The sequence below is a fragment of the Orcinus orca genome, chromosome 9 (assembly GCF_937001465.1).
Source record: "Orcinus orca chromosome 9, mOrcOrc1.1, whole genome shotgun sequence".
NCBI classification, from domain to species: domain Eukaryota; kingdom Metazoa; phylum Chordata; class Mammalia; order Artiodactyla; family Delphinidae; genus Orcinus; species Orcinus orca.
Window position 1 is genome coordinate 35,193,271 of NC_064567.1, and position 18,264 is coordinate 35,211,534.

Genomic DNA, 18,264 nt, shown 5'->3' on the forward strand with positions numbered 1-18,264 from the left:
AATTTACAACTCTTTCATATGATAAAGTAACAAATGTTACCTCTAAATCAGGCCTCCTGCCGAAAAGAGAGATATGTATTCTGAAGGAAAAAAAAAAAAAAGAGTCAAATAGTTTACTAAGCTAGCTGAGTACTGTGGATTTGCTCATAGCAAGGAAGAAAAACATCAAGGGAAAGAACTTTACTATTCCTCATTCTTAGTCTTTTTCATCCATCTTCCCATCTCCTCCAGCTGAGATTGTATAATCTACAAAGTTTACATCAAATATAAGAACAGAAACATTCCCTAAAACAGACTCTGCAAGGTTGGCTATCTTAAAAATATAAATAAAGAAATACCAGAACACATAAAAAACCTAAAGAGCTACCATGAGTAAACACAGTAGGAGATCCTCCTTACCCAAAAGCACAGAAGCAAACCCAGTTACATAGTCCTTCTGGCTGATTGAGAGCCCTTATGTGATAAGTTTTCAAATTTGTGATTCCAGCCAGATACTCACTCATCAAATCATACCCTAGGCGCCTGATCTACCCATACCCTCACTTACCAAGGGGTATATTAAAAGCTCTGGGTCGTGCCAAAGCTTCGTCTCATACTTAAAGTTGCCTCTGCTCATCATGATGCTTCACGACTCTTCTACCTGTCTGGGGACCTTCAGTACATTTTTGTTTCGCCCTGACCACGGAGAAAATGATGTGAATGTTGTTCTTGGTTCACTACCTAGACCACTGATGACCCAGCTGGTCACTGCACTTTATGATCCAGATTGACACCTAATACTGATAATGACAAAAATTGAGCATCTAATGAATTATTGGCTTACTAATAATTTCTTCTCTCTGAAGGCTTAAGAAGCAATAAGGGAAAAAAAAAAGAAAAGAAAAAGAAGCAATAAGGAGAACTACTACTTAACAGCAGTGAAAAGGGAAGAACCAAGATGAAAAATTTTGTCACAGAATTCTTAGAAGTCCATGTCAATTTTAAGCTCATAATTCCAAGCCAGTGAACAAAATGTGGCATGGATTTTAGAAACAGAAATTTTAAAAAGATATGTCTATATTTATATGAATAACTCTGTGTGTGTGTGTGTGTGTGTGTGTGTGTGCGCGTGCACACGCATGCGTGCGTGCACTGGGCAAAATATAGTCCATGGGCTAAAACTGGCTCACCACCTGATTTTGGATGGTCTGTGAGGTAAGAACAGTTTTTACAGTTTTAAGTGGCTGAATCAAAATCAAAAGAAGAATATCTTGTGAAACATAAAAATTATATGAAATTCAAACTTTAGTGTCCATAAATAAAAGTACTGGCACACAGCCACATTCATGCATTTAGGTGTTGTCCATAGCTTCTTTTACACTACAATGGACGAGTCAAATATCTGTAAAGGGACCAACGGCCCGCAACTGTATTTACTATCTAGCCCTTTACAGAAAAAAATTACCAAGCCCTGCTTATATACAATGGCTTGACATGAAACTCTAAAATAAAAAATGGTTTGGGATAAATATCATATCAATAGAAATTATGAAATCTTGAAAGTGAAATCACAAGCTTCCAGTCTCAGAAAACACTAACAAAAAAAAGAAATTAGAAAATATCTTAAAAAAACACAGCGTTACACAGGGATTATTCAACCTCAGAAGTGATATTACATGGCAAGAAATAGTACAGAAACATGACTCAAAGCTTCAATAAATGCTTGAAATGGGCTGAAGAAAATCCCGCCCCCCCCCCAAAAAAAAGCTAGGAACATTTCAAGATATTATTTAGATATGGGGAAAATATTAAAGGTATAAGCCTACTGTTTGGGGACAATGGTATGTTATCAGATAACTGAGATATGCCAAACTTCTTGATTCTTGGGTGGTTTTTACCTTCTGCACCAGAAAGAAGTGATGAAACTAAAACAGAAAAATCAAATATGATTAACAAGAAAATCAAAGCTCAGGAATTAGTAAGAGGACTCTGAGTCACTTTAAATAAGTTTACGTATACAGGACCAATAGATTACAATTTCAAGATATTTTTAAAAAGTGGCTTGTATATGTTATCACAGAACTACAGTTGATAACCTTGACAGAGTTACAAACAACAGAAGAGCAGATGTAATACATAAGAGGGACAAATGTTATTTTATTTTTTGAAGGTAAAATGATTCTAGGAAATGAAGATCAGTGATCTTGACACTATTCCCCAACATTCTAGAACAGGTTACTAAACAGATGGTTTGTGAGCACTTAAATTTTTTTTTAAAACCTGCCATGGATTTGTTAAAAATAAGCCATGCTAAACCTCGTTTCCTTCTCTGACATGTTATTAGATGAGTGGATGAGAGAAATGCATTGGCTGTATAATGCCTGGACCAAGAAAAGTATGGAGTAAGTCTCTCATGGCCAATTGGGGTAAGTCCACTCACTATCTGTGTAACTTTGGGGAAGTTTCTTATTATCTGGGATTAAGAGGCAAATGTCACAGATCTGTCAAGTTTCTGCACGTTTTGTGAGCAGAGGCACTGGAAGCCTTTGTTCTAGACTGTCTTTTCATGGATGTTTGCATAGCAAATAGCATTTGAAGACCGATAGTATCTCCCTCTGGAACAAAGGGAAGGTCTGCTTATAGCCCATTATAAAAGATCAGGGTTCCTAAACTTGGAGTTCCTTAGGTGTGACACTTAGTGTGCAGCGTGGACTTGAGCCACCCTGTGGAGCCCCTGTGGGCCTGGGGTACAAGGAACCAAAAACCACATGAGGCTCATGCAGCTGCTGTACCAGGAGCAATACAGTCCTTTGTCTCTGACCTGGAAGTCTTCTGTCTTCTATAATCATCCACAAAACAGTGGCTGGCTAATCTGTCAGCATACAGGTAGGGTGAAATCTCAGATACTTCACAGTGCTTGACAACCTGTGACTCAGCTTTGCCATTGGTAAAATGGGGAAATAACAGTAAGTCCTCATGAAGGTAGTATGAAGAATAAATTAATTCATACACAAATTGCTTAGAAAAGTACCTGCTTAAGCTAACTGCTCAACAAATGTTAGCTATTATTATAATGATCGTTATGATTCATTTCAAATGTATATAGGTAGGTAAATAATCCCATCCAAAGGAGTAATGACAAGTCAAAAAGTCCATACTCACTAAGTTCAGAAAAGGCTCTATTCTTAACCCTGTTCTGCTCAATATTTTCATAATTAATTAGTAGCGCTATAAAAATGTATTAATGAAAATTATGGATGACACAATTGCTAACACAGATAATAGAATCAGGATATTTAAAAAATCTTGACATGCTGAATACACTAAACTATAAAGAAACAAATTTAACAGACATACAAATAAAGTATTCAAGTTGTATATTAATTGCAACCTACATGAAATGAATTACAATTCTAATAACAATGTAACACGACTGAAAAAAAAACAAATTTGCCATTATGTTAGAGAAGAATGGAGATAAATTTTCATTGTGTTCTGTGTTGGTTAGGCTACATTCATGATATGATATTTAGCTCTGGATATACTTTAAAGGGAAACTCCAGCAAAGAGAAGCATACCCAGAGGAGAGTGATCAGAGCTGTGAAGGGTGAAATAAATCCATATAGTATATATAAAGTATAACTGAAGAAATTTGACTACTTTATCCTGAGAAAGGAAAGGTTTATTGAGGATGAAAATTTTTCAGACATCTGCAAAATTATCTGTGTGAAACAGTCTGTGTAAAGCCAAAGGGTGGAGTTAGAAAAATGGCTAATTGATTTCAATTCAGTGTAAAGAAGAACTTTCTATCAATTAAAGTTTTCAAATATTGGGTATTAAGATAAGTTCTTCATTCATGGAAGTTTCTGAAAGCCACTAGCCAGGACTATGAAAATGGGGATTGCCTCTTTCACGTACAGATGTCTTTAAACTGCTCACTTCTTATCTGTAAAAAAAGGCAACCCACAGGGAGTTTGTCCAGGCCTCTTGTGTATTTTCACTCCTGTCTTGCCTCCCTGGTTTCTGTTCCATTTCAGCCTAGCTGGCCTCTTCAAACCGATGATTTGTTCTTAGCTGCCCACCTGGCTTTTTGATTTACCTCTCTGATTATTTCCTCTTGCCATACACTGCAGCCCATAGGCCATCTCACAGTAGCACCTGGGTAACAGACCCTGGCCCCATCTCCCGTCTGCTTTGGAAGGGAGAATAAAAAATTAATTTCATGATCTCAAAGGTTTCTTTCAATTCTAGGATTCTTGGATCCTTCTTACTTCTTTTGCCACATACACAGATTGGTGGATGAGCAGTAATTGATGAATAAATGAATAAGTGAATGAATAAATGAGTATTATTAAGAAATTGATAATGAGCTTCTTTCCTCTTTAAAAACTAGGTACCTGAATGGGTCTCACATCTTTCAACCAGTCAAACAGATGACAAGGAGTGAAAAGACAAGAAGAGCAAACACCTGTGGAAACGAAGGAATGAAGTATGAGAGCAAGAGAAAGATTAGGGGTGGAAACAGAAATGAGGGTAGACAGCTATGGAGAAGACCACAAAATTAACTCTCAGAAATGATTAACTAGTAAAGTCTCTAGTTCATAAGCCAAGCCAATTTATAAGCCAAAATAAAATTTAAGGATATATTAAATTAACATATATTTGAATAAAAAAGTGAGAGGAGAATTCTAAACTCCTCAGAAATTATGACAGGAGCAAGCAACTACATTCTTGCAAAGGCAAAAATGTTATACACAACAATATTGGTGAATCTCATGCATTAAGCCAGGTGAAAGAAGCCTGCCTCAGAAGGCTACATACTGCATGACGTATAAATATAAGCCGGAGTTGAATGTAATACATACATATATATATATAATACATATATATACATACACAATGTAATATTATTCAACCTTGAGAAAGGAGTATATCCTGCCATTTGCAACAACATGGATGGACCCTGAGCACATTATGCTGAGACAAGTCAGAGAGAGTAAGACATGTACTGTATGATACCACATATAAATATGGAATCTAATAAAGTCAAACGTGTAAAAAACAGAGAGCGAAATGGTGGTTACCAAGAGATGGGGATGGGGGATAAGATCGATGTTGTTTAAGGGTACAAACTTGGAAGCAGTAGTAAATAAGCCACAGAGATCTAATACACAGTATAATGAATATAGACAACAATATTGCACTATAATTTTGTGATGTGATAGATATGGCTACAATACCAATCATCTACGATATATAACATGCTGGACCACTTAAATGTAAACAGTGTTACATATCAAATTCATTCAATTAAAAAAACTGTTCCCCTCCCCCAAAAAACAGACTTGAAAAAAACAAAACTCTAGGGAGAGAAAATAGATCAGTGGTTACTAGATACTACAGGATGAGAGGAGGGGTTGACTAAAAACCATATGAAAACATTTTGGAGCATGATGGAACTGTTCCTAATCTTAATTGTGGTAGTGATTACACAACTATATATGTTTGTCAAAATATATAGAACTGTACGTTAAAAAGAAGCAAATTTTTCTGTATGTAAATTATCTTTAAAAATGGAAAAAAATTAAAGAGCTTAAAACAACTCTGTAAAGATGAGCAATTAAAACATGGTTTGTGTTATTAATAAATCACAATAAAGTCATAGCAATATTTTCTTAGATCAGTCTCCCAAGGCAAAAGAAATAAAAGCAAAAATAAACAAATGGGACCTAATCAAACTTACAAGCTTTTGCCCAGCACAGGAAACCATCAACAAAATGAAAAGCCAACCTACAGACTGGGAGAAAATATTTGCAAATGATGTGACCGACAAGGGCTTAATTTCCAAAATATACAAACAGCTCATACAATTCAATATCAAAAAAACCCCAAACAACCTAATGAAACAATGGGCAGAAAACCTAAATACACATTTCTCAAAGAAGACATACAGATGGCAAACAGGCACATGAAAACATGCTCAAGGTCACTAATTATTAGAGAAATGCAAATCAAAACTACAATGAGGTATCACCTCACACTGGTCAGAATGGCCATCATCAAAAAGTCTACAAATAATAGGGAGTTCCCTGTTTGCCTAATGGTTAGGAGTCCAGGCTTTCATTGCTGTGTGGCCCAGGTTCAATCCCTGGTCAGGGAACCGAGATCCTGCAAGCCATGCAAGGGGTGACCATATTAAAAAAAATAAAAGTCTACAAACAATAAATAAGATATGGAGAAAAGGGAACCCTCCTTCACTATCGGTGGGAATGTAAATTGGTGCAGTCACTTTGGGAAACTGCAGGGAGTTTCCTTAAAAAACTAAAAATAGAACTACCATATGATCCAGCAATCCCATTCCTGGACATGTATCCAGAAAAGACAAAAACCCTAATTCAAAAAGATACATGCACCCCAATGTTCATAGCAGTGCTATTTACAACAGCCAAGACATGGAAGCAACCTAAGCGTCCATCAACAGATGAGTGAAGATGTGGTGTTTTTAAACACACACACACACACAATGGAATATTACTCAGCCATAAGAAGAATGAAATATTGCCATTTGCAGCAATATGGATGGACCTAGAAATTATCATACTAAGTGAAGTAAGGCAGAGAAAGACAAGTATCATATGACATCACTTATATGTGGAATCTAAAAAATAATGCAAATGAACTCATTTACAAAACAGAAACAGACTCACAGACATAGAAAACAAACTATGGCTACCAAAGGGTAAAGGGGGAGGCAGGGATAAATTAGGAGTATGGAATTAACAGATACATACCACTATACATAAAATAAACAACAAGGATTTACTGTGTAGCATAGGGAACTATATTCAATATTTTGTAATAACCTAAAATGGAAAAGAATCTGAACATATAACTGAATCACTTTGCTATACACCTGAAACACAATATTGTACATCAACCACAGTTCAATTGAAAAATGGAAAAAATTAAAGGTATTAAAACAACTTGGTAAAGATGAGCAATTAAAATATCATTTGTATCATTAATAAATCACAGTGAAGGTAACAATTTTGATAGAAACTTATCAGGATCATTTCTACAATACAGTGACCAATATCTTATTTAAAAATGAAATATCAAATGTATAGCCAAAGAGCTTTTTTAAAATAAATATATTTTCACTGTCTTATAAATAGGTAACATGTAAAAATAAAATTAATCATTCACATTCTATTTTTAAATGTCCTCTCATAAAAATGTAATTCTAGTAATAAGAAAATAAACATTAAATATTTTATTAATTATGTATTCATATCTTGTTACCATATATTCTCTATTACTGTACATTTGCTCTTAAAATTTGATCTTATATAGTCAGAAAAACAAGTTGTCTCTCAAAATAAAAAAAAAACTTCTAATAACAATGTTCCTTTAATATAGTTATATGAGTAAGCATGTACTTGGTCATATTTCAGAATCTGGCATCGTTTCAGCCAAGTGGGAACGAGATATTTCTAGGACACCATTAGAGAGATATCAAGGAGAACAGATATGTAAAATCAAATAACTATTAGAAATGACAAACTGCATTGCCTTTCTTCTATTTGTGGAATAGCCTGAGCAACAGACATGTGGGACTAGAGATAGTTTGAAATTACTGAAAATTACAAAAGAGCAAAGAATTGGAAGTGATAAGAGGGCAACTTAAAAGCATACTTTTCTGGAAGTAGAGAAATATTATAAATAGATCAAGAAAATACATATTTAAAATTATTATATTTGGGACAACACAAAGTGAGACTGTCAAATGAATTTTATTTTTAGTTACAGGAGTATACATTCTCTGTAACATACAACAAGGTAAAATGTATTGAAAAGTGAACATCTGCAAGCTTACATCACTGCTAAAAACGACCACAGTTTATAATCCCCTGCCTTCTGAGAAGCAATCTGTAGCTACACTCCTGATTTGTCTACATAGTAGGCCGATGGTCAGAATGAGAAAAGAGACAACACCATGCATGGGACGGCACACTTCACGGGGTATGTGCACTTGGTGTAACTTGCACGCATTGCATGATTGGGGGACGGGACAGCAAAACAGTGAAGGAATAACCTAGACGAGGCTCTAAAGACTTTTCAGCATTTCCCAGGAGAAGAAAAAAAAAAAATGTCTCAAGAAACGTGGGACCAAGCTTCCTATGCGGTACGCTGTATAAAACCTCGGGTCACACCCTTTAAGCCAAACTACAGCCAAGACACGCAGCACCCCTACAGCTGGGAGTTATGTTTCCTTTTAACGTAGCACAATGCACAGACTGGACCATGAGGCGACCCAACGTTTCAGGTGTGTGTGTAAGGTCCATTAAAAAGGAGAGCTCTAATTTTAGAAAGACAAAGTTTATCAAACAGCTCATCCAACTCCACATTTTATTTCTGGATTGGTGCCACCAACAGCTAAATATATAACTGAGCACAGGACCGAGGCAAAATTGTGAAGAAATTAATATTTATGGGATGTTAATGGTATGCGCTTCAGGGGAGAGGATGCCAGGCGGTTATTTATTTTTCTCAACCCTAACATGACCAACTCCACATGCACTCACTTCTCCTCTCCTTGTTTCATCATGCTGGTTAAATAAGGGGAAGCTCCATTCCTGACTCAGAAGGAGGGGAGGGATGTGAGAATCCCACGCGGGCTAAGACCACTGAAGAAAAATACTCTCACATTTTAACGGAGCCTCCTGAGCTTCGTCAACAAAGTTATCTGTGGTAATTTTTTGCTGGTTTTAATTGTTTTTATTTTAGGAATTATCTTTTTCTCCCAGTCACTCTTACATGTGTGTTTACATGGTAGTAAGAGAGAACCTGTTCACAGCTTCAAATTTGATTCCATGTATTTCATAAAAGGTTTCAGTTGAAAGCAACCTAAAAACGAATCCAGTCTCTTTAATTTTGGAGGAAATGACTCACCCAATATTGCACAATAATTAAAGTCAGACCAAGGACCAGAATGCAGGTCTCCTGGCACTTAATGTGGAACTCTGAACAGTAAACCAAGCGGGCTGTTTTACTATCTGAGATAATAATTATGCTTTCCAGAAGGAGTCATTTTCGTTCACATTCTAATATGCATTATTATTATTATCAGAAAAGGCCTTTAATACAAAATTTCCTACTTGGAACAAGGAAAGGAGAATACACTGGGACTTGGAATAGCTAGATGGCAACACAGAGGGCACTGGGTACCTAAGGACCAGGATAAAACAGGCAGAAAGCATAGGTTAGTAATTTTTTAAAAAGGGAAAAGTGGGGTAATTATGTAATAAAGCCCCACTTTGCCTTGCTTCAGCTTCCCAAGGACCACACATTCACTCGTGATATAATAAGAGATCAGAAGTATTCTGAAAGATCTCATAATTCAGTCAGGAGGAGGGAAGAAAAAGAGAAAAATAAGATGAAGTAGGCAAAGAGAGACCTCCTTCATTACCAATAGAAGAGATTATAGACTCCTTTCTCTTTCTCAAGGTATTTAGAACAAAACTGCTGAGCAAGCTAATGCAGATTTTAAATATGGACACAGTGTGTGAGAGAGGGCTCTGTAGGACATTAGGTTTATGAGAACATGATCTGTGTATGTGGGTGGTGTTACATGGAGAGTTGTATCACTTATTCAGGCCTTAGCTGAAGATGTCCCAAAGCAAGAGTGGGACTTTAAATTTGGAAAGATGGACTTTCCGGCAAATCATAAAGCCACAACCTGCTCTGTTTAAAGATAGATACTGAAAGGATGAAAGGCAAGACACGTTGTAAACTATGATGTGTGTGCCAATGCAAAAAAAGTAAAGCTACCTAAATCTAAAGGTTTCACAACAGACCTTGACTTAACCCATTTTCCTCCCTCTTTCCTCACAGAAGATCCCCAGAATTACTTGGAATGCCCGTGTTGTACTCATAGTGTAGCCATTAGAAACATCTATATACGTGACTTATGCTAGTCATATTAAGATATAATGATGAGGTATATGATTAAATGTCAGTTAAACAGTGCTAAGCATTATTATATTGAAGCACTCAACTATTGAGCGTTTGTCATACAAAAGCACGAACATCCACTCACAACTTTCAAGTTAAATGTCATATTGTTTCTCAGATCAAGAGTAGTTTTAGAGCTCCTACCAAGTACAAGGCATGTTCTAAGCACTGGGTTAGAACAGTGCCCAAAAGAAAATCTTTGGATCCATGGAATATACAATCTCATTGAGGGAACAGATGATAAATAAACAATCTTTTTAAAGTCAGCTGATAGTGCTATGGGGGAAAATAACGTATAGTAAAGGTGACAGTGCATGATCAATGAGGATTGTTATTTTATATAGGGCGGTCAGAGAAGGCTTCTTTTATAAGGATACGTTTGAGCAGAGACCTGAAGTTAGTGAAGATACCTGAGGGTAGAGCACTCCAGACAGAGAGAACAGAGAGGAAAACTCTGAGGTGGGAATCAGCTGATCCCATTTTGAGGAATGTCAAGGAAGTCAGTGTCTAGAGTTGACTGAATAAGAGGAAAATGATAGAAAATACTGTCAGGTAGCAGGTATCAAATAATATGGACTTATGTAAGGTCTTTGTCTTTTATTCTGAGAGACAGAGAAGCTGTTGGAAGGTTTATACAAAAGAGTGACATAATCAAACAGATATATCTTCAAAAGATCACTCTGCTACATGGAGAATAAACTGTGGTGCCTGGAGGGAGAAGAAAGGAGATAAACAAGCAGCTGCTGCCACAATTCAGGGAGTTGCTGATGGTCTATCTGATCAGACTGGTTGGGGGTGTACTAACTAGATGTATAAAACAAGATTTGGGGGGACCATTTAGCTCAACTAAAGACAGACTGAGAAAGGGGAAAAAATGAAGACAAAAAGGAAGTGAAGAGTTAGCTGCAGGCACACAGATATAGCTCAACCAAATCCTGGAACATAAATTTGGGTGAAGTAATGGTGAGGAATAGCTTTTAAGGATGTTGGGGATCTTTTTTTTTTAAATGAGATGATTTTATGACAGTCTACATATGCTAAGATGTTAAGATATTTGGATTAATGTACTATAAGTTTCTCCACACTATCTGCCAGCAAGACATTTTATAAACGCTTTCTCTGAAATACGCCTACCACAGATTTTTTTCTTACCCCCTAAAATACACTTTAAGAAACTTTTTTTTTTCTTAAACGGAGAAAAAGTTGCAAAATGATGGTTGTGGTTCTGTATGTGTACCAAAACAAAAATAATGCAAAAAAAAATATTTCACAGAAAATGCCATCATAAAAGTGGAGAAGAAAAGAAATAAATGAATACCAGGAAAACTTTAGGTTCTTTGTAGTAGCATCCTTTCTTTGAGGAATTTAAAGTTAATTTCCTTAACCTGTTTTTTTTTTAATTTTATGATATTCTTATGGTACAAATCTTTTAGACTTATGTTAGAAAGAGCTTTAAAAAGAAACACTAAAAACTTAAATAAATTCAAATCAACATTATCTTCCGCGAAGTATATTTTAAGGTTTCCAAGATAGAAATCAAAGGAAATTGAGGAACCTTAATAAACTAAAAATGCTGAGAGCCTTTAAACCCCTGGGGACTCATCTGCTTCACAGCAATGTGCTTTTTCAACATTTAAATTTTATTGGCTCCTGCTAATGAAAATAATTTGCCACAGCAGAAAGGAATGAAGATGTCAGCTCCATATGACATATTTATCAATATAATGGTAAGGTATGTTCTCGAGACCCTTGGTGGATTGTAGAAAGAAAGAAGTGTACAACTGACTGGGAAGCTGAATTCAATCAACAGAGTATATTAAAGTTAAAGAACACATATCTCAAATATCAAGGAATTCAAAAGGTTGAACCTGCACTCCACAGATAATTTGTGGAGAAAATGGATTTTTAATAAAATTTTACACAAATCATATAAATTGAGGGAATTTTAGAATTCAAATTGTTCGTGGTAAGGAAGCTAAACAAATGAACGAATACAAGTCAATTTAGAGAAAGTGAACCAAGTTCACAATCACAAAATGAAAAAGTATTAGGATTCAGTGTGAACTATAAGCTATAAACTGTTAAAATATAATGTTGCTTTAAAAGGAAATAGGGGTGATACAAGTATACCTCACTTCAGAGCACAGGTATATTCTGTTAATTTGGCTGCTGGGCAAAATTCTGTATAGATAAACACAAATTCCTAGTCACTCCAATTATAAAATTGAGATTATACTCCTAAAAATAATTAGGTCAATACTTAACAATATCACGTTTGAGAAAACAGCAAATCACTGAAGCATCTATTTAGAGAAAAAATAGTTTAAATGAATACCATTACTGAAAATAAGTCACCACACACACATAGGTTTACTTTTTCATTTTAACATTAATAGTGTTGGAACATAACAAATCTAAATATTCTCTAAGGACCTCTCTCCAGCAACTCAATATTCTAATGTTAACCTCTTAGCTATAATATCTCTTTATATTTCAGCAAAGTTACTCTCTTTTTTTGTTCATTTTGTTTGGAAAATTGCAGACAGGGGATAGATGAAAACACTGTGCAGAGCAAAAGAGTATATACAAAAATACATCAAAGGTAATGACAGGGCAGAAGGAAATAAGCAAGTGGAAGTAAGTACCATTTATTTTAGTAGGTAGGAACACCTACAAGGAAAGGCTATTCTACTTATTAGTATTTATGAAATTCAATAGTAGTGAATTTTCATATAACCAATGCTGGACTTAAAAACAAAGTAATGTTATTTTTAATCAACCCTCCTAACTATTCTTAGTTAAGGTGTTAAAAAACAAAATAGTTATGGGACAAATGAAGAAGCTAAAGTTTGGAGCAACTCCATAAGAAAGCACTGAAAATGACCTAAGCCTCATGAAAAAAACAAACAAACCTAAAGAACTTAAATTATTTTTACCTTTACCTGTAAAGTGTTACCTTTACAGATAACACTCTGTAAGTGATATGACTGGAGTCCAAGTATATTAAGAGATAAGTAGTTGGACCTAAGTAAATATTCATGTCATCTAAAAAAAAGAAGAGATGTAAACTATGGCATATAAAACTCAAATTAGGCATTAGGTTATTTGTGGATCATAAGCACTGGAATATGTTTAAGGAAAGTTTCAAGCACCTTTCAGAAGGCTTAAGAAGATAAACAACAATCTTTCTGGGTTGGATTTGACCAAGTTTGTTAGAACTCTATGAATTAAGCACTACATAAACAAGGTCACTTTCAAAATCTATGCAAATCTTAAAATACACTAATTAGGGGGCCTAATTTAAGAAATAAACGTTCTTTTATCAAAGGGCAGTATGAATCTGGGCACTGGTTAGAACATTTTAGATCCATTCATTTATCACTAAGATCACTACCATCTGTCACAAAGTTAAAGAGAAAAACAAACAAACAAAAAAAAAACTGTGCCATGAATTAGTATTCAGTGACTGTAATGCAACTGATATTATTTTGGAATTCAACTGTGATTTGCAATTTTATTTAGCAACACTCATGCCAAGAGAACTTCTTAGTGATATTCTCTTACAAGTCAATGGTCTCTTTTTTTTTAATTTTTATTGGAGTATAGTTGCTTTACAATATTCTGTTAGTTTCTGCTGTATAGCAAAGTGAATCAGCCATACGTATACATATATCCCCTCTTTTTTGGATTTCCTTCCCATTTAAGTCACCACAGAGTGATGAGTAGAGTTCCCTGTGCTATACAGTAGGTTCTCATTAGTTATCTATTTTATACATAGTATCAACAGTTTATACATGTCAATCCCAATCTCCCAATTCATCCCACCCTGCCATTACCCCCTCGGTTTCTTTTTATTTTAATTAAGAGAGACAGAAAATACATAACCACTTCCAACATTCACTTTTCTATCAGTATTATAACTAATAGTTGACACAACATGAGACTGTCCACACAGAAACAGACAAGGGTGATGAGGCAGAGCAGCTATAAATCTTTAAATATAACACAAACAATATCTTTTATGTAATGAAGTACCGTAACCCTCACATTTTCTCTTGAAATAAAAATGTCTGGTAAATTTGGCTATGTTCAACATATTATTATATGCTCTAAAAGTCTCAATCAAGCCATGAAGGTATTTTCACATATTTAAATATACTTTTCATAAAGTACAATTTTAATAGTTATGCAAAGAGAGTTGTTTTGTGTTTCTGAGTTTTTGCTTGTACAAAAGGAATATAATTTCTCATTACAGGTTTTCTGTAATTTTAATGTTCACATTTTTTCCTATTTTTTGGTGTGTCACATACAACAATTTCCCCTATTTTAGGATTTTAGAATATCACAAAGATTTATTTTATTTTATTTTTAAAGCAAAACCACTGTACTACCATCAATGCAAAGAAATAAAACTCTAATGACAGTTTACTCAGATATAACTATTCATAAATCTATTTCTATCATAATGTAATTATAGGTCTCTTTTCACTTGAAAACAATATTCAAGTTCTAGAATTTCCATCATCTGAATCCTAATGTATAAGTTGAGGAATTTTGAAAGATAGTTTAAAATAGCTCATAACTGTTATTTGTATACATTTCCCTTTGATTGCTCTATTTTAATATTCATCATAGTGTAATAGTAACATTTAATAAACTATGTATTAAAAAAAACTTGTACTCACATTTAAATTGAATGTTAAAAATTATTCCCTTAATTTTTTTTTGTATTCTTGTACTTAAAAGTGAAATTTAAGATGATCTTTTAAAATTGAGTGTCTTCTGTCACTTACCAACAGGGATGTATCATCAGGTTTCTAGTCTCCTCTTTAAAAGTCAGTAACTTTATCATAGTTAAACCTTTCTTTCACTTAAGTTTTAGATAACAATGAAATAGTGGGCTTCTTAGAGAAGAACTGAACTGAACAACTACTGAACGTGGGTGTAGTTTAGTAATAAAAATGGAAGGATGGATGGAAGGAAAGAAACAACTTTTAAAAGCTCTAAAGCTGAAATGAAATTTTATGACCCTAATGACCATAGTGTATATAACTTTATACCCACTTTATTAATACATATACAACTAAATCGAAATTGTAAATTATTGGTTAGCAGTATTAAACAAACACTACACTTTAAAATTCCAGGACATTGAGAATATACTTATCCATAACTCACAATGACAGAAAAGATAAACAGGCCTTTTGACAACATAAAACATTTCCTGAGGTACACCACAATGCAAAATTGAAGACGAAAATATCTGAAAGCTCATCTTTGAGTTTTGACCTCTAGCATAGACGTGCTATTAAACACACCCCTCCTGTCTCCACTGAAGCCTAACCAAACTATTTGAGTTAGGAGAGTGTGCAAAGATGTGCCTTCCAGGCAAACTTTTGTTTTCTAAAAGTTAATCTCCCGAAATACTTCCAGTTGGAAATCGTCCACTTGAGCTACTTGACACCAGGGCGTCACTTTCTCCCCTTGGCTTACCTGCTACTACTTAATTATTCTTCTAAGCAGGCTCTGGACAAGTTGGGGAGGTAGCTCTTTCAGCACTTCTGAATCCATGACGACTACAAATGTACACACCTAACACACTCCCACAGGTCTTTCACACGTCGCGAAAGCCTGACCACCTGGGAGCAGACAAGACTCGAGGAACAATCCTCAAGATCAAGAAACTGACTGGATTTCAACATGTGGTGAGAGAAAATGGGCGGGGCGGGGGGGATAGGAGCACTACAGACAGCAGCTGTCCATTAAGTGGTTTAAAACTGTTGGTTACAAAGCTGAATAAACAAATACACAGATGGGTCTAGTTCCTTGGGGACTCCGGAGTCTGAGGAGCCCCCCCCGAGCGGTGTCCAGTTGGGCCTCTCTTGCCTAGTCCGCGTGCAAAGCGCGCACTGGTTCCGCTCTCAAATGCCCGAGACTCGCACGTGCCTTTCCCTCCCGTTACTCCTAATGAGTTTCACCCGCGCGCCAGGTGCCCTGAGAGACTTACCTAAGATATCTCAGGGTCTGAGGATAGGAGGGCAACTTTCCCTCCCTGCTCTAGGCCGACCCGAACGCCCGGGGCAAGCGAGGGTCCACGCAGACGCTAGTCCCTAGGTCCGGGTGCCCGGGCGTCCGGGCGCTTTGCGGCCCGAGGGGCGGGGAGAGGCGTGCGGGAGACGTGCGGACGGCGGGCGCGGCCATCTAGCGGGTCCAGCCCGCGCCGCCGCCGCACGTGCGCCGCCGCGAGCGCTACGGGACGTCGGGACCCGCGCTCCCCCGGCGTCAAAGTCAACCCTGCGCGCCCGCCCTTCGCTCGCCCGGGGCCTCCGCGGATTTACAGGTAAAAGCCAACCGAGAACACTCCCTTTCTCCGAAAGGTGTCTGCGCCCCTCCCTCGTGCCCTCCCTGAAGAACCGGGAAGAGGGATTTCACCCCCAAACCCACCCTCAGAGTGGGGAGACCTTTCCAAAGCTGAATAAAAATAAGAGTAGGACAGACCCCGGGTGAAGCGGCTCCTGCTAACCGTGGACAGGGGAAAGAGCGCGATCGGGGGCAGCAGTCGAGATGCACGATCATCCTGAAGCGTCACTAGGGGCCAGGAGTTTCTTCGCTGGAGAAGCAGGACTGTCCCCTCTCCGCCTCCCATTCCAGAGAAGTACTTGTGAATTGTACGCTGAAGTGTCTAACTTTGAGACCAGAAGCGTGCACTTGCCCCATTGAATAAATAAAGGTCAGCAGTTGGATCAGTAAAGTTGGTCCAACCGCCAGATGTTCTTACTCTCGTTTCTCCTCTCGGGGAGGGGGGGGGGCGGGAGGAGGGGTAGGAAGGAAGAGGAAGAGACAACAAACAAGAGAAATAAAAGAGTAAACGAACACAACTGGCGTCTCAACACACATATTCCTCCAGCCGCGGTGTCGCCAGACAAGGCAACACTTGGCACATACAAAACTAAAAATCGTCCGTGAGGCAACAGCAACCTCCCCTCTCTCGACTCCCCCTTCCCCACATCACAAAGCAAAATGAAAAAGCACAAGCGGTGATGTTGGGTCCGGAACGCGACCCGGATGCCGAGCCGAAATTTGACACATGTCACACCCGCCCCGCCGCGCCGCGCCGCACCGAGCGCAGCGACTGGGGCGAAACTTTGCCGCCGCCGCCGCCGCCGCCGCCCTGGGAGGAGCGCGGAGCAGAGTAAAGGCGCACGCAGCCCGGCCCTGGGTGGAGGTGGCTGGGACGGGCTGGGGGACGGAGGTGAAGCGCGCCACAGTGAGGGCAAAGAAACTTACCGCGACCGAAGACGCCTGGGCAGCGTCCCGGGAGGTGGCACCCGCGGCGCCGAGGCAGAAGCTCCCAAACAACACACCCACGCGCGATTCCTGGCAGCTGCTGCCGCGAGTGGGGGCGCGCCCGGGGTGGGGGCTGGAGGAAGCCGCAGCTGGCGGACGCGGCCGCCGCATAAATAACCCGGACCGGCGCTCAAGGGCGGGCTGCGCTGGGCTCAAGCCGGGGCGCTGCGGCCGCCGCAGAACTGCACGCGCCGGCGTGTCTCGCGCTTTCTCGGAGGCTCGCGCTGTCTCGCGCTGCCGCTCCCCCCACCCGGATCTCTGTGTGTGTGTGCGTGTGTGTGTATGTGTGTGTGTATGTGTGTATGTGTGTGAGTGTGCTCTGGCGGGCGCGCGCACCCGGCCGCGCGCGCGTGTTGTTGGCAATGCAAACTGTACACACGCTGCGCGCCGAGCCGCCTCTTCTCGGAGGGGCGGGCGGAGGGAAGGGACGCCTCCGAGGATTCTGAAGTACTGTTGGGCCACTTGTTTATTTTTGTTTTACTTTGCGTTGTTAACGTTGACTGTTGTTGTTGACCCCCAAAGTGGTTTGGAACCAGCTGGTTAGAATGCCTGTCACCCCCATCCACCTATCTCCTCCCCCGGCTCCCCCAACTTCTTTAAAGGAGGGGGAAGTGCGGAGTAGACTGTTGTTCCGATTTGCAGGGGAGCCTCCTGGCTGACGTCAGGTCCACCTGCTCTGTAAACAACTCGCCGGAGAACTTGTTTGTTCTGCGCCGGTTCCTCCCCCACCCCCACCCTTCTCCCCACCTCCTGCTCCGCCTCCTCCCGCTCGGCCCAGACAGCGAGTCGAGGAAGGGGGTTGGGGAGGGAGGAGAGAACAAAACCGTATGCTATATTGGCAAAGCCGAGTTGTGTCTGCTGCTCCTTGGCAGTCCCCAAAGTACGTCCTCTCAGCAGACGGAGCTGCTGGCAAATGAAACAGGG

At 38.7% G+C, this 18,264-nt stretch overlaps 1 protein-coding gene across 6 annotated transcripts in view; it reads right to left on the minus strand.

Moving 5' to 3' along the window:
* Positions 1–17,414, minus strand: part of FOXP2 (forkhead box P2) — a 547,197-nt gene extending 529,783 nt beyond the window's left edge. For 5 of the 6 annotated variants that reach the window (XM_049715212.1, XM_049715210.1, XM_049715209.1 and 2 more), the window contains exon 1: positions 17,281–17,404. The gene's annotated coding sequence lies outside the window, so the exon portion shown is untranslated. Of the gene's footprint in view, positions 1–17,280 lie in introns of all 6 variants that reach the window. The other variant, XM_049715206.1, reaches the window with a different exon arrangement.
* Positions 17,415–18,264: the final 850 nt, after the last annotated feature.